Source organism: Callospermophilus lateralis, unplaced genomic scaffold (genome assembly GCF_048772815.1).
Source record: "Callospermophilus lateralis isolate mCalLat2 unplaced genomic scaffold, mCalLat2.hap1 Scaffold_103, whole genome shotgun sequence".
Lineage (NCBI taxonomy): Eukaryota > Metazoa > Chordata > Mammalia > Rodentia > Sciuridae > Callospermophilus > Callospermophilus lateralis.
This window is the reverse complement of record NW_027510486.1, coordinates 83,420-109,763: the sequence shown is the minus strand read 5'-3', so window position 1 is coordinate 109,763 and position 26,344 is coordinate 83,420. Positions and strand designations below refer to the sequence as shown.

At 49.3% G+C, this 26,344-nt stretch overlaps 1 pseudogene; it reads right to left on the bottom strand.

The window, feature by feature from the left end:
* Positions 1 to 894: 894 nt before the first annotated feature.
* On the bottom strand, positions 895 to 14,298 carry LOC143389311 (lysophosphatidic acid phosphatase type 6-like; annotated as a pseudogene).
* Between the last annotated feature and the right edge of the window lie 12,046 nt (positions 14,299 to 26,344).

Genomic DNA, 26,344 nt, shown 5'->3' with positions numbered 1-26,344 from the left:
TATACAAGTATATATGAACATTTAATTGAGTAAAATGTGAAAATAATTAAATGACAGTTTTGAAATGTCAACCCACTGCATGCAGTTACACTCCATGTTTGTATAAATATATCAAAATATACTCTACTGTCATGTAACACAAGAAATAGCAAATAAGATTTTTGGTTTTTAGAAAGTCAGTGCAGTCAGGGCCTCTGAGGCCGCACGCTGGGCAAACCCTTGGAATGTCAGCCGCCCCGTCTTCCTCAGGACCCTCCTCTACTGCCCACTCCCACATTAAGCCACTAATTCTGAGGATAAGCCGAATGCTCTTATTCTAACAGAAAAAAGAGGCTTCTGACATTTGTAAGAGGGAAGCCTTTCCTTTTGGTGGCCAAGAAGCAGACCTTCTACCAACAGCATCCCCACTAGCAGGAAGAGAAAGAGCAAACACAGGCCTGTCCGTCAGAGGGCTGGTCCGAGTCCTGGCTCTGGCACGCACTAGCTCAGCTCAGGCAGGGCTGCCGACTCTCAGCCCCAGCTTCTCACCCACCTGACGGTGAGAAGATAACACTCATGTGTAAAGTGTAACATGATGAAGAAAGTGAGAAATACATTCTTCCATCAGCTTCCACACCTCCCATTAAATCTTTTGAACCTTGGAACACAAGGAAAAAGGGAATGCTGAGACACTCAGCATGTGGTGCTCTATATTCTTTGCAACACAGGGTGGAGGCACCGGGTCACCAGCCCGGATCAGAAGCGTAAGGACCTGGGAAGGCCGCAGAGCAGGGGCTCTGTCTCCCAGGCCACGGTGGTGCCAGCAGACAGTGTGAGCAGGCCTGAAGGGCCTCCTTCCCACACACTCGGAGGTCTGACCAAGCATGACTCTGGGCCAGCAGCTGCACAGGCCACTCACCTGTCTTCCCGCTGTAGGACGTACAAGGCCGTGTCCATGGCCCTCTGCTCAACCACCTGGGTGAATCTCTGCAGGGTGGGGCAGCTCGAGAGGCTGTGTACCTGGAAGACCACAGGCAGGACTTCAGATCACAGCTTCTGCCCCCAACCTGGCAGCTGCTCGGCTCCCACCCAGGCTGCAAGGACCTGTCTTCTGGGAAGGGGCTAAATAGCTCAAAACACCATGGCCCCAGGTCCTTCCAAAGCCATGCACTCCTGGTGGGTTGAAGAGCCAGAATCGAAAAGATTTCCTCCATTTCTGATGGCTCCCAACCACTCCACATTTTTTAAAAATTTTATTTAAGTTAAAAAAAGAATAAAACACCAAGGCAAGGGATTCACAAATTTCCACTTGACTTTCATTTTCCCTAAAATGCTTTCTGAAGATCTGCCATACAAATGCTCTACGTGATCTCTCGCCCATGACCTCAGACCACTGCACTTAAGCACAGGTGCGTTTGTGCCTCTACGGCATGAGGTCATTTTCACAAGAGAAGGAAGGAGGCTCCTACGCTGCCACAGTGTCCAACTTCTGAATCTAGAGAGATATTTCCCATGTGTGATCTTCTTTATGTATTCATTACACAAAAGAGGTCCTATGGCTAGATTAGTTTGAGGAAAACAGACTTAAAGATTAACTGGAAAAAAAGATTAGCTGGAGGCCGGACCCCGGTGGTGCACTCCTATAATCCCAGCGTCTCAGGAGGCTGAGACAGGAGGATCGTGAGTTCAAAGCCAGCCTCAGCAATGGGAGGCACTAAGCAACTCAGTGAAACTGTGTTTCTAAATAAAATATAGAAAATAGGGCTGGGGATGTGGCTTAGTTCAATCCCCAGTAATCCCCCCACCCTGAAAAAACAAAAGATGAACCAGAGTTCTTGTGTGTGTGTGTGTGTGTGTGTGTGTGTGTGTGTGTGTTGCTAGGGACTGAACCCAGGACAGCAGGGCCTTGTGCATGAGAGGCAAGCACTCTACCAAAGGAGCTCTACCTCCAGCCCCAGAGTTCTTTACTATGGGTTTCTCAGATTTTTAATATGATGATATGCATATACTCTTTAAAAAATGTAGAATAAATAAGGACCCAAAAGTTTTAGATCCTAGCAGATACTGACTGAATGTAAAATTCACATGTAAAAATTGAGCACCCTGGGCTGGGGTTGTGGCTCAGCGTGTCTAGCATGCGCAGGGATGTGGGTTCAATCTTCAGCCCCACATAAAAATAATTAAATAAAATAAATGTGTTATTAAAAAAAATTGAGCACCCCTCCCTACCCACAATCCTCCCTAGTCATCACCCACTCAACCCCTACTCTATCAAACACACACACACACACACACACACACACACACACACACACACACACCAGGTATTCTAAACAAATTTCAAGAAACTGATCTAAAGCTGGATATCTGTACTCCTGACTGATCTAGAGCTGGATGTCCGTACTCCTGACTGATCTAGGGCTGGACGTCCAAACTCCTAACTGATCTAGAGCTGGATGTCTGCACTCTTAACTGATCTAGAGTCGGATATCTGTACCCCTGAATAATCTAGAGCTGGATGTCTATATTCCTGACTTATCTAGAGCTGGATGTCTATACTCCTAACTGATCTAGGGTTGGATGCCCGTACTCCTGACTGATCTAGGGCTGGACATCCCGTCTGTACTCCTGACTGATCAAGAGCTGGATGTCCATACTCCTGACTGATCCAGGGTTGGATGTCTATATTCCTGGCTGATCTAGAGCTTGATGTCTATATTCCTGACTGATCTAGAGCTGGATGTCCATACTCCTGACTGATCTAGGGTTGGATGTCTATATTCCTGACTGATCTAGAGCAGGATGTCTGCACTCCTGGCTGATCTAGAGCTTGATGTCTATATTCCTGACTGATCAAGAGCTGGATGTCCATACTCCTGACTGATCTAGGGTTGGATGTCTACATTCCTGACTGATCTAGAGCAGGATGTCTGCACTCCTGGCTGATCTAGAGCTTGATGTCTATATTCCTGACTGATCTAGAGCTGGATGTCTGCACTCCTGGCTGACCTAGAGCTGGATGGCTGCACTCCTGGCTGATCCAGAGCAGGATGTCTGCACTCCTGGCTGATCTAGAGCAGGATGTCTGCACTCCTGGCTGACCTAGAGCTGGATGTCTATATTCCAGACTGATCTAGAGCTGGATGTCTGCACTCCTACCTGGGTGAGGAGTCCATGACTCTTCCCGTCCCCTCCTCATTGCTCCCTCTCCCTCAGCCCCCACATCCACTCCACCCGTAAGCCTCACCACAGTGGCCTACACACCAGAGGGCCTCCACCCACTTCTCCCCACCTAGTTCCAAGTCAGGAGCCTGTTCATCCAAGTGCCTGCCCCATGGTCACCAAACCCCAAGGTTCAGGGAAAACTGTCATCCCACCTGTTAGCAGCCATATTGTCTAAGAGAATGAAGAAGTCCACTTCGATGCTACTGTTGAGGCCCATCCCTTCCTTCACCTCTTTCAAATCCTCTGAGATCTATGGCTGCGAAGTAGCAGTCTCCTTCCAGCCTCTGCCAAAGCAATTTTAAAAATATTTTTTTACATCATCTTTATGTTGTATAGCAATCAAGAGTTTACTAAATGTGTGTTGCTCAACCTTTTGAGATCTCCTTCAATCCTCACAAATAGCCAGTGGAGCTAGCTGCATTATTCCCATTTTATAGATGAGAAAATTAAGATTCCACGAGGTCAAGTGATTTATAAAAGTTAGCAAGGATAAGGAGAAAAATTAAGGTCAAACTTTCCAAGTCCTACTCTAGATTCCTATCGTGCCCACCACAATGCACAGCCCAGGTCTGTCTGGAGACGGCACTCTCTCTCTCTTCTATGAACACATCTCATATCACTTTGGTGCAGCTCAGAATGGCTGAGGACTAAAAGGGTCATCCGCCCAAACCAACGGACCTGCGTGGCAGCACACCAGCAGGGACAAGGAGGGCAGTCTGTCTTCTTGGGCCAGTACACCTGGATTCGCAGGCTGATGACCGGCTCACTCACTACCTTATCCACCCACTCCAGAGACCGAGTGTAAAGTCCGAATGGGGAAAAGGCCTGTTCACGACGTTACACCACCTCCAGACTCCCTGCACCTCCGCTGTGAGCCTGCGGCCAAGAGTAAGAGCTCCTGCACTCCCTCGGCAGTGGCAGCAGGAGGCAGCCACGAGGGTGGGTCTGGGCAAAGCCTCAGGGCAGGCAGGTCTGCCAGCCAAGGTGGGGAGGGGCACCCTCCACTAGGCAGTTACCTGATCCTCTGCCTCAGATTCTGGCAGCTTTGGTAGTTGGGGTACAACACTTCCGAGTCTGCCTCAGCAGTGTGGATGATGACAGGTCCTGGGAGGAATGGGGTGCACAGGCAGGAAGAGGCTTCACTGGGTTCTTCCCAAGCCCCACTTCCTCCTCCTCCTCTTTGTCCACCACAGAGATGGAGCACAAGGTCTCCTTAAGGAGAGCAAAGGCCCCAGCACACACCGGCCCTGCTGAGTGTTCCCACGGCCCAAGCATCGCACAAAGCAGGCAGCAGCCTTGTTCTGCCCAGCACATGCCCTCCTACGGGGCCATGAACAGACCAGAGGGGAATGGACCGCCCCCACCCTGTCCCACCTCAGGCATTCTGAGGAACACCCTTCAAGGTCTAGAGTTGAGTGAAGGTCTGAGTGAAGCATTCTCCTTGATTTTCTTATCCCACACTCCCCTGTCTCATCCCCAACACTCCTTGCCTTCAAGCCCTGCCAGGAACTAAGCATCCTAATGAAGAATGGGCTATCCCTAATTTGATAAGAACTAGGTTATTTTCTTCCCAAAGTTCAATCTCATAGGCTAATATGGCAACTTATCACATAACAATCTGAGAAAGGTGGCCACAAAGCCATAAATCTCCTCAGGCTGGAGTCCTGCACAAAATAAAAGCCAGCCTTCTAGAAGAATTGCTAGGAACCAAAGATCAGACCACAGTGTTCCTATACCTAGCTGCTGCTCAGAGATCACTAGCTCTTTTTCCCTCTGGCAACGCCTGGAGGTATCCTAACACCCTGCCAGAAGCAGCAGAGTCCTGTGGCGGCTCTTTTTTTTCCCACAGCCCAGGCCCAAGGTCAAAAGGAACATCTCCCATCAGCAGCAATCTGGAATTCACTGCGGTCAGTCCACACGGCAAGTAGGTGAGCCCGAGTCCCAAGGAGCTCTTTATTCTCCGATTACCGATGACCGGAACCCCAGGTTTTTAAAAACAGCCATGGTAGCTTTACTAGAACATGAGAATCCAAACACACTTCGTTGGTCTCCACAGAAGGAAACCCCACTGAAGGCCTGTCAGTTAGGTGTTGAGTCCGTAACTAACCCACAGGGCTGCCTTGGGAAGCCACTTTCTTTCTCTAGGGCTCATGTGCAATCCCAGGGGTGGAACCCTATCAGTGATCTCGGGAACCTCGCCCACCACTATGTCCAACAGTAACAGTGCTGATACCTGCAAGGTGGTGGTTCAAAGCAGAGTCTATCTGCATGTCCCATGCCCCCTCCTTTCCTATAGTCCCTTGACCTCTGAAGAATCATGGGCTTCTGCATGTACAAAAACTCAAAAAATGATCTACATGCACATATCCTTGGATAAGTAGTTGAACCTATAGGTGACAGCATGGTTTTCGATACCAGACTGTTTGAATTCCACCATTTACCATTTAGTGTGCCTGGGCAGGTTATTTAGCCCCTCTTAGTTCTCTTATTTGTAAAATGGAAAATGGTACCTTCCTCATAGGGTTATAAAAAGACTTAAACAATATATGCGAAGTCCTTAGAATACCGTTTGGTATATACCAAGTCTTTAGTGCTGGGATTTTAAAAACTGATAATAATCTAGTATAACACGAATGGCACTACAGAGTATTATACCATCTGGAGTCTGCTGCTGTATTGGCACCTTGGAACTACAGTTTTCAGTAAAAAGACACTCTAAATAGATACTCAAATATGAACTGAGCCAAGGACTGGCCAAATGGGGCCATCCAGCAGTCTCTAGCTTCCTCCCAGCCTGCGTCTCCACAGTTCTCATGGAGCCCCCTGGGGCTTCTCGAAGATTTCCTTCCTAAAGCAAAACCCAGTGTCGCACCACTTCCATTCATGGTGGCACCTTCTGAGGTTCTTTGGCTCATTCAACTCCCTTGATGCTGGGGAGAGCACAGAAGTAGCTCTAACAGGAGTCAAACTGAAGTCCCCATCTCTCTGAGTCCCATGCATACAACCTCTACCCAGGAAGCCACACAAGAGACATGTAAGGACCCACAGAATTCCCTGCTGGAACCCTGGGGCATCCCCAATTTGTGACCTGCCTGAAGAGAAGGGGTCACCTAAAGACATCTTTCCTCCTTTGTCACGCCTCTGGTGTTTCCAGGAAGAGGGAATTTGCCCTTCTGAAGCTGAGCAAGTGAGGACTTCAGATCAGGCCCTGTGGGTGATTCTTAAGCTCTGGGCTCTCCAGGAGGGAGGGAGAGCTGCTCTGTTTGCTTTCTGTTGGCTATACACGTCTGTGCTTAGCAGCCAACTGCAGCAAGAAACCGGCCGCAGCACCCAACCCAGCTAGGGATAAGGCAGGCTCCTCTGGCCTGAAGTTCCTATTCTGTTACACATTTTTAAAAGTTCGATGAATGTTTTGTTTCTATTTGAGATACTGCTAAAGAAGCTAAAGAAAAGAACAATAACCTTTGCCTTATGGCACCCTTTACTATTTTAATTCTGATGAGGTAATGATGCTCTGCAGACGCTCTGCAGACCAGGGATTCAAGTAAGTCTGAATCAATAACAAATGATAAAATGCAGCCACCTTTTCTGGGGGGTGGGGGTTCAGGGGTACTCGACTACTGAGCCACCACCCAGCCCTACTCTGTATTTCGTTTAGAGACAGGTCTCACTGGGTTGCTTAGGGCTTTGCTAAATTGCTGAGGCTGGCTTTGAACTTGTGATCCTCCTGCTTCAACCCCCCTCCCCCAGATACTGGGATTACAGGACTGTGCCACCGTGCCCAGCCAAAAATGCAGCCTCCTTTGATGGCCAAGGACCCTAGATATATGGGATCCATGAGGGGAAAAAATGCAGTCCTTGGGAGTAAAAAGTTGGGGAATTTCTGACCGCAGACATACACAGGTTTATCGTCAAAACTCAACTAGGAAACGCAGCTAATGCTTGGGTCCTACTGTGAATCAGCACTCTTCTGCCCTCCTCTCCCTTAGCAGGTCACTACTGTCCCCGGGATGCAGCCAGCACGGCCCTGGGCAGCCTGTGCAGATGTCTGGGAGGAGAGGCCAGAGCAGGAGGCACACTGGAGACACTCCTGACAGGTCAGGCTGAAGCTGCAGCACACGGCAGGCAGCAAGGACCCTGAGGACAGGCACACCCGAGGCCACATGTGCAGAAGAGAGATGGGGAAACGGACACAGAGAGGGACTCTGGGAGGCCGCTCCTCAAGGGCCAGGGGCTGGCTTGTAGACCCCACAGACAGACCTTCTTTCTGACGTTGGAAAAGCCCAGCCAGCAAACATCGAGTGGACTCCAGATTCCGATGCATGTTGGTGGAGCGAACACTGGAAAAAACAGAAAGGCAGAGACGCGCGGGAAGGAAGGCTGAGTCATACACTGCACCACGAGCAGCTGCAGTCTCCAGACACCCAGGGCCCTGAGCTCAGGAAGACGCTTCGCTGCTTCTTGGTGGGATGGCTGCCCCCAGAGGACGCACAGGCCAATGAACGCGACCTCCAGTCACTACTGCTCTCAGGACCACTGCATCAGACAACTCTCCCCCAAACTTCTCTGGGAGAAGACAGGAGCCCCTGGGGTGTCTGACCCCTCACACTCAAGACCTCACTCAGTGCCACATCTCCTCTTTTAATGACTCACAAGACCTCCTGCGGGTGGAAAGTCAGCGAAAGGAAGGGGACGTCTTTGACATAGTTCTTCCTCAGCCTCTCCCCCAGGGCAAACATCTGCTGCATGCCCACCGTGGTCAGCTGCCCAGCCAGCATGCCCCCCTGAGGTGGGGAAGAAAGAGAATCAGACACCTGCCAGCTGATCTCACCCAGAGACCTACTGAAACTCGCAGTGGCCCAGAGCAGGACACATGCTCACCTTCAAGGTAGTCCTGCTGTACTGAGAGTCATAAGGAGAATGTGGTTTCGGGCCACCAGCTCGGTGACTGTGCGATCAAACTGAGTTTGGGGTGGGACCTCTAATAGCTGGAGATTCCACTCTACCTGTTGTGATCATAAAAAACAAGATATGTTTTTTTAAAAGTTTCTTGAAACTCACAGCGTTAACATCTGGTGGTCGCATGGAACATTAAGCAGAATCACTCGGACATTAGGCTACAGACCTTCCCGTGGGAGGAAAAGGGAGAAACGACCGATTTAGGATTCCAGGTGTTCTTGGCCCAGGTCCTATGAGTGCTGCACTAATACTGTCAGGAGCTACTCTGGCCCTGAGCCCAGGCTGAAGGGGAGAGATGGCCAGTGCTGGCGGCAGGTGCTTGGCATGCATGAGCATGGCCTTAGTGTCCATGCCTGGGAAATCTCCAGGGAACCTGGACCCCCACGTAGCACACCACACATGCTGTGTCCCTTGTTATCAGTTCCTGCTATCCAATTTCTGAAATAAACAGCTGCCAACAGGAAGCCTTGGCTGCTCCCCACCTCCCTTTATTCCCTGCAGTCTGGCACTTGCTCCCGCTGTCCTGCAATGGCTCCCAGACATCCCAAGTGGCCACAATCCCCAGCTCCAGCTGTTGGTGACTCTCGCAGCCAGGAGTGCACCTCCACACAACCTCGCAACCTCAGCTGTCCTTTCCAGTGCAACCACACCCTCCCAGGCCCAGGACTCCAACTTGTGACTCCCTGCCACACACCATCCCTGCAGCCCTGCTGGCAAGAACAAAGTCACTCTGAATGCTCCTGCTGTGACCGCACATCAGAGTAGACCTTACTACCTCCTCCTTCCTTTTTCACAGTTGATCATCACTCCTTCTCCTCAGTTCTGAGCCTGGCTTGCATAGCATGGCCCAACCTCTTCTCAGCACCCCCTCAGGACTTCTCCCCTGCCCTACACACTACCTCTCCAGCCCCACAACTGTTTCCTTCAGCGCCATATTCATACCTCCTAGTTTTTCAATGTATGTTCCTAGAATTTTCTTTCCTGTCATCTGAGAAGACTCCTTCGTTCCGTAAGACTCAACAAGCCTGACCATGGCTCTGAACTTCTATAGCAATACTGGTGGCTCTCTCTGGAATCCTTTACATACTGTTCTAGGAGAGTTCCTTTACTGGTCTGTCCTGTTCAGTAGATTCAGCTTCCTGAGAACAGAGACTCCGTCATTTATTGACCTTTGTATTCTGAAATCCTAAGAAGGGCGTAGCACACCATACATGCAATTAATAACTCTGACCATCTGCCAGATCCTGTGGAAGATATCAAGCTTGAGATAATTTGGCCCTGCCTTTCCCTGATTTTCAGATTAATAGAGGAAGCAAACTCTGAATCTAAATGACATAATAAAAGGGAATATGTGCTATAAGAAACCAGATGAAGTCCATTGTAGTTCAAGGTAAAACAGACATTCTCTTCTGCTTGAGGATTCAGGGAATATTTCACAGAACGGATCATATGTGAAATGAACAGAATTTAGACAAGCAACAACTGGGACTTGGGAGTAAGAAGCAGGTAAGAAGAAATGGTGGCATTCAGGATTCCAAAAACAGCTAGAAAATTGGAGCAAAGTAGAGATACTAAAGAATGTGTATACAAAGAAGTAGTCTAGTTTGTCTCAAACTGGGAATGGTTTTCAAGCCTTTTAATTAGCAAATGCCAAGAAAAGCTGAACATTCAATTTGTACATGTAAATGCAAAAACTGGAGTTTCTCCAGCTGCAGTAGGAATAAGAACCCAGAGCCCCAGGCAGCCAGCCCCTGGCCCACAGCTCCACAGTAGTTCAAAAGTCACAGGTATAATAGTATTGGACTGGGAAGACCAATGCAGGAAAGCCAAGTTTATGATGTCTGCCATAGTCTACATGAGTACTGTTGGTCACCTCTTCACTGCTATGACCAAAAGGCCTAAAGAGAACAATCTAGAGAAGGAAAGGTCTATGTGGGACTCACAGGTGCAGAGGTTCAGTCCATGATCGGTTGGCTCCATTCCTCAGGCCAAGGTGAGGCAGACCAGGGTGGTGGAAGGGTGTGGTGGAGCAAAGCTGCTCAATGCTGGAAGCCAAGAAGCAGAGAAGACAAGGCACCAGAGACAGAATGCAAACCCCAAAGCATGCTGCTAGTGACCTACTGCCTCACCTGCCAGTCAGCACCCAGCACAGCAGTCCCCACCCCGAATCACCAATCCATGCAATGGACTGATCCACTGATCATGTCACCATGCTCATAATACAATCATTTTACCTCTGAATATTCCTGCCTTGTCTCACCCATGAGATTTCAGGAGATACCTCAGTCCAAACAATAAAAGGATCCAAGATTTCACCTAAGGCAGCAAGAACAGAGGAGGTAAATGTGAGACATCTGAATTAGTAGGTAAAAGTTTTATTTTGTGGCTGGGTTGGCAGTAACTAAGGAAAAAGAAAGGAAAACTACTACTTTGATTTTGAGCCTGTGTACCTAATGTGGAAAGGGTAGAGGAGGTGCTTCCTGACTAACACTGAGACAGAAGAAAGCAGGGAAACTGCATTCACTTTTGGTCACTTAAAAGTTTGAGTGAAGTCCTCTGTGCTCCCAGTACTCTTGGCATAACCCCGTCATTGAAATGTTCTGTCTCTCTCCATCACTACACTGAAAACTGACATGAAATCACCCTTCTCCAGGTCAGAGACCTAAGTCCACAGGGCCATTCAGCTTCACTGAGAAGGCTCTCTGCTTAGCCGCCTTTCTGGTTCCCAAGAGACAAGTCCTGCAGTGCAGGTCACACCAAGTCTAGAGCCCACGTTTTCAGAGGATCAACATAGTTTCATATATGGTGTCCATCCTACATACACACTCTCATCCTCTTTCCTCTTCTTAACTTAATGATAAAGACTGACTTGATAAATCTCCTTATATTTATACCCCATTTCCAAAAAGAAACAGACGACAGCAATATCTAAAATCTGGTAAGACAACCAAGTCAAAGTAGGTAAGAGACAAAACCAAATAAGCATAGGGGCAAAAACAGATGCAGTAATAAGGTTACCAAAAATGCATCTATCAAAAATCCATACACCTATCATAGATGGACCACAAGTTTGGCACCAACTTTCTGGCTTTTATATAAAAGGAGAAATTTGATCAGCTAGACAAGTTTAAAGATAAAAGCAAGCAAACTGTTCAGGAGAAGTACACCATATCTAATGCTAACAGACAAATTCCTCCCAAGGGTCCTCATAAAGAGGAGAGAGTAATATAATGAACATCTTTTCAGTAGTCACAGCAATGAGTTCTGTGGGGTTGTTTCTCCCAATTCCCTCAACACAGAAAGAGAACATCTCACCAAAGCACATTTCAGTGAAGCCAATTCTATACTGGGAGGATATGCTAAATTCCAAGTAAGAGAAAAAATTTTGCAAACAAAAAACTTCCAGGTGTAGATTTTTAAATAAAACCATAATTTTAAACCTGGGTTATACACTGGCATCAGCAGGACATTTTCTAAAAAGTTACTGATGCCTGAGCCCTATTCTGAACCTCCCTGGGGGGCAGGCCCTTTACTTCTTAATGATGAAGAGTCCAGACATATCTAAAGTTTCACCAGAGAAGATCTTACAATGTCTGGGCACTTGGGCCAATTAAACCAGGATTCTGGGAGGAAGACCCAGGCATCAGTATTTTTAAAATATCCCCACTTGAGTTCAATATCCTACCAAGGTAAAGAACCATCACTATAGAAAGATGGATGTACTGGCCTGGCACATTCTTCAGGTGCTGCATCCTGAACGCCACCTTTCTCAGCCGAGCTCTGGCTAGGTATTAAGTAACAAGACATTATGCTTCCCAGCTAATCTATCTTGTCAAATAAAACCCAAAATACCTTAACAATGAAGCTAGGGGAGGGTGAACTGTCTTTAATGAAAACAGAAGAACCTGCCTGGTGGTCATCCTGCCACTGTCTGCAGGGGAACTAGGGAAACCTAAAATGAGAGTCAAATCTATTCTTTTGAAAGTATACTAGGATCTACTGTAATGATCAGGAAAACAGCTAATTATGTTCCATAATTTTATTTCCAAGGCACATACTTTTATCAAGATAGGCTAAACAAATAGTTATTTAAGCCCTAAAAAAACCACTCATATTTTAAACAAGACTACTTTCTAAGGATTTGTAAAATAACTGAAATGACCTGTCACATGTGTTTATCTATAAACCAATGAGAAATCAGTAAACATGTACCAAAAGAAATTTTAGTTTTTGAATGGCTGCTACATGGTCCCACCTGAATATAATTAATATCAGAACTAGGAAGATAGAAAATCCCAATCACCTGTCTATTAAATGGGGTATTGAAAAGAAAACCTGGGCAAGGCCTTCCACAAGCAAGTTAAAAAGGGCTGACGACATTCACTTGTGGACATTCACTGATGACATTCACTTGAAAGAGGGTGGTTTCCACCCCTGGCTTTTATGCACATATTTTATTCTAGATTACCAAACAGTTTTAAAGCATCTACCTACAGTCTGCAGGTATGATCTGGTAGGAGAGGTACTGTGTCTTCTCTTATTGCAAAACGAGCCCATGGACTATGATGTTCTGCATTTTGTAGTTAGAGATGATGGATGAAGCTGGTGTGCTAAGCAATAAGGACCCCCTCTTCCAGAAAGGCATAAGACACCCATCACACACCCACTGGCTCAGGAGAAATCTCTAAAAGAAACTAAATCTTTTTACAGGGCTTCGGGGAATACATGCACTGTACATTCGAGGCCCAGGTCTAGACAGTCAAGCTTTATTCTTTGCTACCACTGATAACCTGTCTTTAACATGAAAAAAAAAGTGTGTGTGTGCATTCCTATCAATTACTTCCCAGCCCTCTGTAACAAGAATAAATGGGGAAAAGTGGGGGTAGAGGTTGCCCAAGAGATGGGTCATGTGTTTAAAAAATGATAAGGAAATGATAAGGCCTGCTTTGAAAACTGGGTTTTAGTGTATAGTGTGAAGAGTCCAACTCTCTCGGTTTTCTCTAGAAAGCAACTATGACCAGGAAGATGGACAACCTATTGATTTGTTCCAACTTCAACCTAAGCGTCACACACTAGGCATTCCACAATTACTTGTGGGACTTGGGGACCTGTGTACAGAGAGGCTAACCACAAAAAACATGGAATTATTTGTGCTCTAAGGCTATTTAGTCATCTTTAACCCTGCAGAGTTGAAAGCATCATACCCACAAACCGACCACAAGCCCTTCCACTAACTATAGGTCTAGAAGCCTGAAACGCAGACAGCCAGGATACAGCGACTGTCGCCACGTCTTCCTGAGACTTCTAACCGCCTCCAGCTAACCCTGAAGAGGGAGTCCTGGAACCTGTCCCAAGGCAGCCCGAGGTCCCCTTAGGCAGGTCCCTGACACAGCGCGACGGTCCCGACAGCACCAAGGCGGCCGTCCCCGGCTCGCGACACGCCACTTTTCGGCCCTGGCGCTCCGCTGACCACTGGCCAAAGGGCCCCCAGGCGAGTCCCGGGCTCCTCTGGAGGAGCAGCGGCGGCACAGCTGGGGGCGACCCTGGAGGTCTGGGGCACTCACGGCCAGAAGGGCCCGTCGGGGAGCCGGGGAGCGGAAAGCCGGGGAGCGGGAAGCCGGGGAGCCGGGAAGCGGGAACCAGGGAGCGGGAAGCCGGGGAGCCGGGGGAGCCGGGGGAGCCGGGGGAGCCGGGGGAGCCGGGGGGAGCGGGGAGTCGGGGAAACTGGGAGCCGGGGAGCGGGGAGCCGGGGAGAGGGGGAGCGGGGAGCTGGGGAGCCGGGGAGAGGGGGAGCGGGGAGCTGGGGAGCCGGGGAGAGGGGGAGTGGGAAGCCGGGGAGCCAGGGAGCTGGGGAAGCCGGGGAAGCCAAGGAGCGGGGAGCCAGGGAGCAGGGAGCCGGGGAGCGGAAAGCCGGGGAGCCGGGGAGCGGCTCACCTGGTCTGCGCAGGGCAGCGGCCACAGCGGGCTCCGCGCGACATGTGGGAACACCACCTGCACCTGCTTCAGCTCCAGGTGGCCGCGTGCCTCCGGGCGCAGCTCGCCTGGGGCCGCCCGCCGCGCGCGCAGACAGCAGGCCAGCGCGGCCAGCGCTCCAGCCGGGGCCCACAGCCGCGCGCTCAGGGCGCGAGCCGCCATGGGGCCGCCGCGAGCGCGCGGGGACCGCGGATGAACACTCCAGCCCACCCGACGGGCCACGCCTCGCCCTTGCCCTCGCCCTCGAGTCCTCAAGCCCGCTTTCCAGTCGGGTCCCTGCGCTCCTGAAGGAACAGGCCCCGGCACGAAAGGCGGACACCCCACAGATGGCCGGCTCCACTGGCCACAGCTCCCAGCCCTCCCCCGCCCGGAACCATCTCTGCCGGCCCCGCAGAGGAGCACGGGAAGTGGAGTCCCCAGGCCCGCTTGGCTGGCGCCCTCCGCCAGCGGGAACTACAACTCCCACAAGGCCGTGCGCCGGGACTCCGCCAGGCGGGGCTGCGGGAACCCTCCTGGGCAGGCCTGGGCGCTGGGGCGGCGGGAACCCGCGTGGGCAGGCCTGGGCGCTGGGGCGGCGGGAATCCGCTTGGGCAGGCCTGGGCATGGGGGCAGGAACCCGGGAATCTGCCAGGAGGAGGCCAGCTCCAGGTAGAACTGAAGGACAGGGAGTGGGACTTTGAATCTGGCTTTGAACTTGGGAAACTTATTCCAAGTAAGTTGTGGGGGGCTGTTGCTGAGGCAGAGCCCAGGTCACCGGTGAGTGGCGACCCTTGCAGAGGTGGGCTCAGGGTTGTACTGCCCACGCTTACCATCCAGCCTTGGCTCACACACTTCTAGGGCATGAGTCCTCGCAATCTCACATGGGACATTGGTGCTCAGGGATGTATTTACTTACTGTTGGGTCATTGTCGGTGATTTGGGAACAAAGCACCAAGCAGCCTGCTGGCGGGAAAGAAACACCAATTGGGTGTGAATGCCTGTCAATCAGTGGGATCTCCTGGCTAAGGCCTGTCAATCAGCAGGATCCCCTGCGCAATCCTGGAGTTCAGCCAGCTCCGCCCCCCCCAACTCCTGCGGGACAAGGGACTCTAAAACACCTTTTCTGTCCCAAGCCCTTCCCTTCCTGCTGTAAGCCCCCATAAAATTCCAGTCCTGTCGAGCCCCCACGCAGTCTCTCCTCAGACCCTCCTCCTGTCCACTCTGTTGGTCTGATCAAGTTCCACGGGAGAGTGACATCTCAATAAAGCCTTGTTCAGTGGCCTCTTAATCTGCCTCCTTTGGTCACCACTATTGCCTTACCTTACACTTACATCCAGAATATTTCCTGTGGGAAAATCCAGGCCTTGCCTGTGGGCAACCCAGACCTTGATCTGCCCTGACGCTGGCTTGTTGGTCTCTGTGAATACTCAGGCAGCCCCACCTGAGTCTTGGGTTTTTGACCAACACACAGCCAAGACCACACGTGTCTGGCTCAAGGAAAAAGCCCAAGTTGAGAGGAAAGGCGTTGTGAGGAGTTGGAATAGAAACCTTCCAAGCCAGTCTTTGATCATTCTGAATTCTGCCTTTGAGTCAAACTGGACTCAATGCAAAGACAACTTGCGCCTGGAGCTTGCCCCTGACCTGATGCCCCTGGAAGGCTCTGAGTAGTCTGGGGGCAGGGTGTCATCTTGTAACCCTGCACATCCTCATAGCTTTCCTGCTGCCCAACCCATGGGCTCACTTTTCTGAGTTGTGTGTTAAAAAAATTCTGTTTGCTACCAACTGAGTTGTGTTCCCACAAAAGTCCTATATTAAAACCCTAAACCCTAGGCTGGGGACATAGCTCGGTTGGTAGAGTGCTTGGCTCGCACGCACAAGGCCCTGGGTTCAATCCCCAGCACCACACACACGCACAAAGAGACATAGAAGGTCAGAAGGTTAGAACTGAATGTAAGAAATCATTTGAGAGACATTGCAGCTTTGCAGGTGAGCCGAAGGAGGGCACAGGGAGAGGGCAGCCTGGCAGGCCAATAAAGAATAAAAAGTCTTTAAAAAGAAAAGGAAAAACCCCTAAACCCCAGTGTGATTGTATTTGGAAATAAGCTTTTAGGAGGTGATTAAAGTTAAGTGAGCTACACAGGTGTTGGCTTTTCATCACCATGAGTTTGGCTTACAGTTTCAGTTTTCAGTCCAGGTGGAGTGACCTCGTTGCTCTGGGCCTGAGATGAGGTGTAGAGGAAGAGAAATACCAGGAGGAGGGGGCCAGGTACAGATGTACTCTTCAAGGTCACAGCCCAGGATCTGGGTCCCACCTGCCTACACTTTCCACCACCTCCCAAACTGCTCATCCACCAAGTGGATTAATCCAATGATGGGTTTAGAGCCCCATGATCCAATCATTTACCCAATGCCCCACCTCACTGATTTGGGGACCTAGCCTTCAACATGAACTTTTGGGGGACGTTCTAGATCTAAACCATATCAGTGCCCTAATAAGAAGAGAGAGAGAATTCTCCCTTCATGCCCATGTACCAAAGAAAGGGCATGTGTGCACCCAGGGAGAAGCCAAGCCAGGAAGTAGCTAGTAGAAATGGTCTCTAGTAGCTAGTAGAAATGGTCTCAAATAGTTGATTATGTGAGCCGGAGCTCGTAATGAGGAGGAGAACCCTCACCAGAGAACCTTGACCATGCTGGAACCCTGATCTCAGATGCCAGCCTTTAGAGCTATGAGTAAATCCATTTGTTTTATGCCACTCAGGTTATGGTGTTTTTTTTTATGGCAGACTAAGACAATGACTTATTCTGATCTCAGTAAGGCATCCAGGAGATCAGACGGCACTGCTTTGACACTTGTGTAGTGAGATGTAACCTCAACAGTTCAGGCTTTTCTCAACAGCGGGCCAAGATGGTTCAACTTCAGTGCAGAACAGCCTGGTATTGGAGCACTTCCATTTCAGCACATGAGAACGCCTTGAAGGCAAGGTGTGTTGGCAGTATCTTCTGCAGTAATAGGCCAGGCACCTAACACACACCTTGCACTCTAGGCCAGAGTGAGAAAACAGGCCAAACGGGTCTGGGTCCAAAGGTTGGAAACTGGGCAAGTGGGAGACAGACAGGCTAAGGTCTCCAAAGCCGCCTGTTCTGCCCATTCTAAGGAATCGTTAAAAACTCCCGAGCAGACGGGGACCTGCTCATTAGGTCCTCCCTGGCCTCAGCCCACCTGCTCCCCACCTTGTGGCCATCCCACCAAGCATCTCCTGGGCCGAATCACACAGGCAGGAAGGAGAGAGAAGAGAGCAGGAGAAGAGAGGAAGCCTAAGACAATGACAGCAAGTCAGGACGCCCTCACCTCTTGGGACACCAGGACACCAGCTATGCCCTCCCTCCCTCCCAGGAGAAGCCTGTGTACCCCTTCTTAAATAGACCTGCTTTGTATGCTTGCCTCCGTCTGCTGCTCTAACTCCTACTCCAGCTCGAGGGAGAGCAGGACTGTCCGGAACCCGCAGGGACTTGGCGGCATTGTGGGCAGGTCTTCTCCTGCGGAAGCAGTGGCAGGGACCGTCCTGCAGAGCAGCAGGGGAGGGAGATGTGTGTAGGAGGCCAGAGCAGGAGGGGTTGGAAATGACAGATCCCATGTGGTGATCGAAAGTACCATTTTTTTTAAGAGAGAGAGAGCATTTTTAATATTTATTTTTTAGTTCTCGGCAGACACAACATCTTTGTCTCTATGTGGTGCTGAAGATGGAACCAGGCCACACGCATGCCAGGTGAGTGCGCTACCGCTTGAGCCACATCCCTAGCCCTGGAAAGTACCATTTGTCAGCCCTGAGCCAGCCCTGTGGAGTTCGTAAATACTGTGTGTGTGCATCCTGGATCCTGGTGTAGTAGTTGGTGAGCTGCCATTTAAAAGGAAGGAGAGAATCCTGAAATCACGGTCTGGGGACAGACTGAGGAGGGGAAAGAAACTGAGCAACTGTTATTCTGACCATGATTTTACCACCAGACAGGGATGGGTGGCTTGAGAAACAAGCCCTCCTTCCACCAAATTGTCTTCAGAGATCATATTATGCATTTAATATCACGCAAAACTCAGGTTTTTAAAAGTCGTCCCTTTGGTCACACAGGATGGTAGGGTGTATTTTGGCAGATCATAGGTTCAGAGTGTGACTCACTCTGTTCAGGATCCACCTCTGTGGCCGTCCTGAGGTGGACTCACCCTGGTCACATACTCAAGTTCAGGCCAGGAAAGTCATGGCCAGGTAGCTCTGTCTTCCTCCTCCCCTCTGTTCAGCAGGCTCACTGAACAGAGCGAACTCAACTGTTCGGGCCAGGCTCATGGGTCTGCAAAGGGTGGGGCCAAGAGGGAGGCTGGCAGTAGGGAGGCCACCCCACAGCAAGTCGGCCTGCTGACTAGGGCTGATGGGAGATGACAGGGTCACATCTTCTGATTGGCCATTTTCCGTCTCCTCAGCCAGTGGAAAGTCCCACCTGCAGCCGCCCTGTAAGGGGAGGGGGAAGGGGAGCCTGCAATGAACACCCTCCACCCTCCCACCCCCGCATTTCCCTTTGTCTAATCCAGTGGATTCTATTATTCCCTCCCCAACCTCCCTTGTTTAGGATTAACATCCACAAATTAGAGGGAACATTTGGCCTTTGGTTTTTTGGGATTAGCTCATTTCCTTTAGCATGATATTCTCCAGTTCCATTCGTTTATGGGCAAGTGCCATAATGTCATTCTTCTTTATGGCACAGTAATATTCCATTGTGTATACATACGCCACATTTTCGTTATCTATTCATCCATTGAAGGGCACCTAGGTTGTTTCCATAGCTTGGCTATTTTGAGTTGAGCTGCTATAAACATTGATGCGGCTGTGCCACTGTAGTACGTTGCAAATCTCAATCACAAGATTAGATAAGAAACAAACATGTCGACTGGTCAGTTTCCAGTGAGGACCACAGTACCAGGCTCTTATTAAGTACTCCATAAATACTTGCCAAGTGGAATTACATCTCTTTTGCTTCCTATATAAATCTCTTTCTGAGGAATTTGGTTTACAGAAAAGTATTTACTTTATCATAAGCATTAAGAAGTACGAAGGTTAATTTTCCTTCATTTCTTACGGTTGTCAAGAGGCATGGAGTCTGATTTCAAGTTAACTACAGCAAATATCTAGAACCTAGTGGTCATCCTAATGGTGATTCCTCCGTGGTATCATTCTGAATTAGAAGGGAACTAGGCGGGTTAAGAGGCTGTTGCAACCTAGGAAACCTAGGGGTCGTTCATGACGTGGTTCGGGGGTCAAGGGTGACTTTAGTCTGACTTCTCAGGCGGTGCCATTCACCTGGAAAGGTTAGGCAGAAGTTAGAAGTTAATCTTGAATGAGATCCTTGTAGGCAGGTAAGTGACCTGTGACAGCTGGCCGTGGGGTGGAGTGCAGAGTAAGTTTGGGTGAGGAGCATGCATGTGGGACTCCTCTGCACATAGCTGATAACTGGAATAACAGAAGTGAAGTCTCAGAGCGAGGGAGAGATGGGAGGAGAAACAAGCAGGTCCTAGGGCGGGACTCCGGGAAACCACCATTTATGGTAAGGGCAGAGAAAGACGGAGGAAGAACAGGGTGATAGAAAGAAAGTCAAGACGTGGGCACGCAGGAGGCCAAAAGGAGAACGTCTTGCTTTTTTTTATAGTATTTTTTAGTTGTAGTTGGACATATGCCTTTACTTTATTGTTGTGTGGTGCTGAGGATCGAACCTGGTGCCTGCACATGTAGGTGAGCGCCCTACACTGAGCCCCAGCCCCAGCCCAGAAGAAGGTTTTAAGAAATGGACAACGGCGTCAGTGACACTGAGGAATCAGGTAATACCAGGCCCAGGATCCACCGGGTTTAACATCAGAGGAATCACATACAAGTGAGAAGTCTATGGGAAGTCAGTGTAGACGTGTCCAGGAAGGAAGACTGAGAGGAGGTGCGTTAGGTGTAGTCGTTGGAGGCTCGTGGTTCACGAAACTAAGGGAGAACTATCTTTTGAAGATAAGAGAAAACTGTGTATGTGTTTAAATGTTGACAGCAGGCTGCAGACGGAGGTGGAAAGAGCAGGAGAGGTGAGAGGCCAAGTCAGAGGAGCAGCGCGTGGCTTCCCACGGAGAGAGGAGGGGACTTGAGTGGAGGTGCTGTAGTACAGGAAGCTGGGCCTTTGTTCTTAGATGGTCTCTTTCCTTTCTGTAAAATGAGAGAATGACTATTTGTGCAAAATGGGGTGGTGAGTGGTGAACTGGACAATTGGAGGAGAATCGAGGTTGAATTAACTGCAGTATGACCAGAGACTTGACAGAGACCACAGAGAGCCCAGCAGAAGAGTGTTCTCCAGCATTTTGGTGACAACATCACCAGGGGGTATTTGTTGGAATACAGGAATGAGCGCCAGAATGTCTTACTAGATCTGAGGCGAGAGCCCAGGACCGGGCACTGACAGGTGTCAGTTAATTCAGACATAACACCTCTTCAGATGGCACTCTGAGGATGACTGATGGACAGTCAACTGGTCATCCCTCAGTATCTGCAGGGGATTGGCCCCAGGGTCCCGATGTCCCTGGCCTGGGGATGCCAGACTCCTGTACAACCAAGTCCTCGTATAAACGGCCTAGTCTTTGCATATGACCAACGTGCATCTTGCCATACACTTTAAAGCACCCCAGATCACGCATAAAACCTAACACAGTGTAAATAGTTGTTACACACCTTATTGTTTGGAGATCGATGACAAGAAAATAGTCTGAACTTGCTCTGTATAGATGCAGCTTTTGAAAACAAAGTCTCTCTGCACTGCGGTTGTGAGTGAATGTCCTTAGAGGTCCAAATGTTAAAGGTTTGGTCCCCAGAGTGGTGCTGTTGGGAATGTTAGAGCCTTTGAGAGGTGGAACCTTACAGGAGGTCCTAAAATCACTAGAGTCATGCCCTCATAGGGGATGAGCAGACTCCGGTATCTTCCCGGGCTCGGGAGGTGAGCGGTTTGCTCACAGTGCACTCCTGCCATGATGTCTGCCCTCACCAGAGGTCCAAAGTCACGGGCTAACTAATTTTGGACTGGAACTGAGAAACTAATGTGACTCCATTTTTGAGAAACCAGCCTGTACCTCAGAGCAAAGCCTGTCCAAGGAAGGGGGCATGACCCTTGCCCTAGGAAAAACCCACAGAGCACTCCTAGGCACATTCCCACCTGCTGAGTTGTTTGTCTGCAGCGCCAGGTGTCCCTGACTCAGTCAGGCTAGGTGAGGGCCCATAGCAACCTGCTAGCAACCACCAATCAGCATGAGACGGGAAAAATACCTGGGATGCCAGATGACCCCCCAGTAGTTTATGGTGGTTGATAACATATTGAGAAACCATGTAGTTTAGCACATACACCCCTCGTGCCTAAACCAATCAGTTAAAGGAATCCCTTTCTTGTACTAATCAATCATCCCCACCCAACTTGTTTCCACCAGTGAATGTGCTAATCAATGTTAAGAGTTGTTGTTTGACTTTCCCTCGGTGTGAAATGGTTTGCTGTGTGATGTTGTGACACATAGAGGATCCCCCCAAAACCTATAAAATCTCACTGAACAAAGGACCAGGACTCTCTCCCTGGGACCGCTGCGTCAGAAACGGTTGTGAGTCCAGGCTTTAGAGCTTGCAATAAAGACTCTTGTGTGATTGCATCAGGTTCGGCTCCTGGAGTGGGGTCCCGCGAATCTGGCATTACAGAACCTCCAGAACCATCAGTCAAGATAAACCTTTTTTTTCCCTCTCTCTCTCTCTTTTCTTTTTCTTTTTTTGGTGCTGGGGACTGAACCCAGGGCCTTGTACATGCAAAGCAAGCACTCTACCAACTGAGCTACATTCTCTCTTTATAAGTTAATTAAGTTAATTGCCTCAGGTATGTTGTTATAATAACAGAAAGTTGACTAGTACAGTCCAGAACCCACCGGTATGGCATCTGGCGTGGGCCTTCTGGCTGCATCATAACATGGCAGGGAGCACCCCAAGTTCAATTTCCAGTACAAACAACAAAGGCAGCAGAGGGGTGTGCATGGTTGCTAAAATGCCTCTATGAACCCTGAGTTAGGTCCCTGAACACAGCAGGTTCCTTTCTGTGGTAACGACCTCTCCTTCATCATCCATCCATTTAACAAGGATTTAGGAGCCTCCTTAGATGTCTGGGGCACTGTCCAAGGTCCTGGGACACAGTGGTGAAGAGAAAAGGTGGAAAAAACTGCAGGAGGTCAATAACAACACAGGATATTGGGACACCTGAGCCCAGGTGTGGTGGGGTTCTGAGTGCCCGGGGAGAAGAAGCCTCCAATCCTCAGTTTGCCCTTGACTTGGTCTATAAAATGTGAAATGCATATACAGGCGGAGAGTTCCAGGCTGTGTAAATAGACTAAGACTTCCCAAAACCCCAGATGACTTAAAACCAGAAAGAAAAACAAAAAAGAAAAAAAAATCAAGGACCAAGAGAGAGAAGTGTCTTTAGATTGGGCGCCCGTGACTCCTCGCCACCTCATCTCTTGCTTTGAGGGTTTCTGGGGACTCCGATTGAGGTTCCTCTTGTACTTCCCCAAAGCGCCGATCTCTTACCTTCTGCTTTCGGATATTCACAGAGGTCCTGTCTTGAAGAAGCCGTGGTTTGGCTTGGCCACCTCCTCAAACCTATCATGCCTCTTCCTTCCTCTTCCAGCCCGAGTTCCTAGACTAAAGGATTTGGGCTGCCTCATTTGCCCAAACCAATCCCTGGTGATGTCTTCAAAGCCAAAGCCAAAGGATTCTTGAATATTTTCCTGCCAAGTCAAGTCTTCGTAACCTCCTTTCTGGATTTCAGTCTGTCAAAGGTCGAGTCCTCCTTGAAACACAACTGTGGGTTCTGCTACCCAAATGTTCCTTCTCCCTCTTTGTAATTTCAGCTGGCCCTCTCTGCTCATCCCGTGACCCCTGGATATTTGCAACTATTACCTTATCTTTTATCTTATCTTTTAATTTAAGTCTTCTCCCAGGCCTTTCCTCCTGACCCTGCAGGATGCACAGTTCCATGTGTAGATCAAAAAGTGCCTATAAACCAGGTTTGGTGGCACATGCCTCTCATCCCAGTGGCTCAGGAGGCTGAGGCAGGAGAATCGTGAGTTCAAAGCCAGCCTCAGCAAAAACGAGGTGCTAAACAACACTCAGTGAGACCCTGTCTCTAAATAAAATATGACATAGGGCTGGGGATGTGGCTCGGTAGTCGAGTGCCCCCAAGTTCAATCCCTGATACCTCCCAAAAAATAAATAAATAAAATAAAACCTCCCATAGATGAAATGCACTTGAGTGTTTTTGCAAAGCTGAGAACAGCCCAACCCAAGTTTGCATCAAAAAAAATAAAATAAAATAGGGTAAGAAAGAGTAAAGGAAGATTGGATTTTGTAGAGGGGAGTCAGGGGAGGGGTCGGGCGGTGGGGATGGGAAGGATGGTGGGATGAGACAGACATCATTACCCTACATACACATGATCACAGACTTGTAGAACTCTGCACCATGTACAGCCAGAGGAATGAGAAGTTATGCTCCATTTGTATACAATGTGTCAAAATGCATTCTACTGTCAAGTGTAACTACTTAGAACAAATAAAAAAAGATAGCCATCCTGTTGGGGAAAAAAAAAGCTTTCATTTTGAAATGTTCTGTGTGCATTAGCCTTGGTTTTTAAAATTAGGGAGAACACCCTCGGAGAGGCTCGACCTTTTATTTTTCCAAATCTCACCCATGCTCATCAGTGGTAGGATTCAGTTCTGCAGATGAAGCGCCCCAGTGACCCCAAGCTTGACCACACTTGCTCATAGCTAAAGAGCAACTGGGGTGAATTCACAGCATCACCTCCAATACTGTCTCACTCCTTGTCCCACTCTTCTTGTCTGAAAAAAGGAATTCGGCTTCCACCTTGTTCCCTCAACATAAACCATCCCCCTCTCTTGCTCATTAGGCAAGAACCCTAATGAGTCTATCCAGAGATGCTGGACTCGTCAGCGCGGATGCGAGTTCTGTACCGAGTCTGTCAATCCAGAAGAAAGGTAGGCTGTTTACAACTAGGTTCAGCAGAGAGAGAAAGTTGGGGGTCCTATAGAAAGAAGAAGCAGTGTTGTAAATATTATCAGGCTCACACACACACACACACGGCCACATATGTGGCTCACATTGTGTAACACCCACTAGCCAAGTCCTGATAATAGCACTGTTGTTTTGTGAGCATGATTACAAAGATCTTTTCAGTTAAACCACTCTCGGGTTATTGAGTTCAGCTATCCCTTTGATAAGCAAAGATTCTCCCCTTATTTGCAAAGAGATCGAGGCCCCTGATTTCATTTCATTCCATCAGAAAAGAACAATGTTATCCATGTACGTTAAGGTACCATGCGTGAGTGCTTGGGGGGAGTTTGGCAAGGGGGTTATGGCCGCTGGCCTGATTCCAGCAGGGTCTACTCACATGCAGCCGGGAAAGGACATAACCAAGAACACAACCAGGTCAGCTTCCTTGCAAAGACCAAATATGTTGGCAGGTACAGTTAGTGCAGGAAGAGCACTCACCATCTGACTTGTCAATCACCTGCTATTTCCAGTTATTTCCTAATGCACAAAGAATTGAGAGTCAGGGGCTATAAATAAGTGAGTTAACTATAAATAAATGAACTGGGCATGTCTTATGGTGTTGCTGAGGGAGAATAAGGAGAGCAGGCCCCACCAATGGTATAGCTATGCTGGTCATGAGGATGAAGGATTTCAGCAGCCTAAGAGTTGGGAGAGCCCTTCGAACATGTCACGAGAGAATAGATGTCTGCAGAGAAGGTTCCAGGAAGTTCCCAGAGGAGACAGGAGCTCAACTCAATACCAGCAGGGTTCCCGACATAAGTGACAGGAGAGAATTTCTGTGCAAGCCACACAAAGGCACAGAAAGGTTCATTTAGGAAGGTTGATGCACATGGAGGGGAGAATATGCACTGTCTCAAGAACGAGAGGCCCTGGTTTGGGCTGGGCACTCCATATTTATCAAAGGGCTCTATCAGGGCAGGACAGGAGGTGGGTTCAGGACGGAGCTGCACAATTTCATACCCATTTTCCCTGCATTTGCCTATTTACCTCCATTTACAAGGGCCCAGGCCCAGATTGACAGGCAGCTAAGTTTTCTTCATCTCAGTGGCTTTTGAGTGTTTCCTTGAGGATCCAGTGTTTCTCTTTATCCTACATCTCACATCCTTACTTGGAATTTTGGAGTCTTTGGCCTTGTAGATCTTTTTTCTTTAAAGAACTATTTCATGCACACGTTCCTGGGTTCAGTCCCAGAACTGTTCACAATTTCCAGGTAACTTGAATCTTTTCTCTAAAGAATCTTTACTCTTCCCTCCCCTGAAATCGCAGCCACAGATGCTTCTTTTTAAAAAGTCGCTGGGCAGTGCCTTGTGTTGATGTCAAGATGAGTTCCAGAAAGAGGGAGTTGCACAGCCTGTCCTGAGGGGCATCAGCCCTCGGGATTGACCATTTGGTTCCTGGACACTCTGCACACGTGGCCAACTTAGAGCATTTGGGAACCCCAACTTGGAGCATTTGGGGAACCCAGCTGTCTGGTTTCTGGGGACCTCGATCTCCTGTATTTTTGACATCTCAACTTTGCAGATGATCCAAAGGGTGGAAATTCTATTGTACTGTGGCCTGGAGGTGGATGTGGGGTGGGATGGCATCCAGGGGCCAGGAAGTCCCAAGGGTTGGACTAGTGAGTGCCAGCTCTGCTCCTGGCTGGTGCGGGACCTGGTGAAGCCACTTGTGACTGGACGCTGCAGCCCCTCTTGCCCTGCAAGTCCCTCTTGCTCACTTGGTTCTAGAGACGTTCAGTAGGCCCCAAGAGGGCTGAGTCATGGACAGAATTCAATGTGCTCATCCGGGATGCTGGGTTCAACCAGCTTTCCTTGGTGGAAGGGCGAAGCTGTGGTGGCTCTCAGGAGATCCTGGGTTCCCAGTGCAAGGCGCAAGGTGACCCCGAGGTGCCTGGGCTCTCCAGTGCAGCATGGGCCCCAGCTGGAGCCCCCCAAAAAGACAACAGGAGTGAGCAGAGGGTGGAGGTCACCACCCCCAAAAGGCACACAGTCCTGTTCACCTGGAGAAATGGCTCAGGTGAAGTGAAATCTGGAGAAGTGATGGCGACTGGAGCCTGGGGCCTTTACAA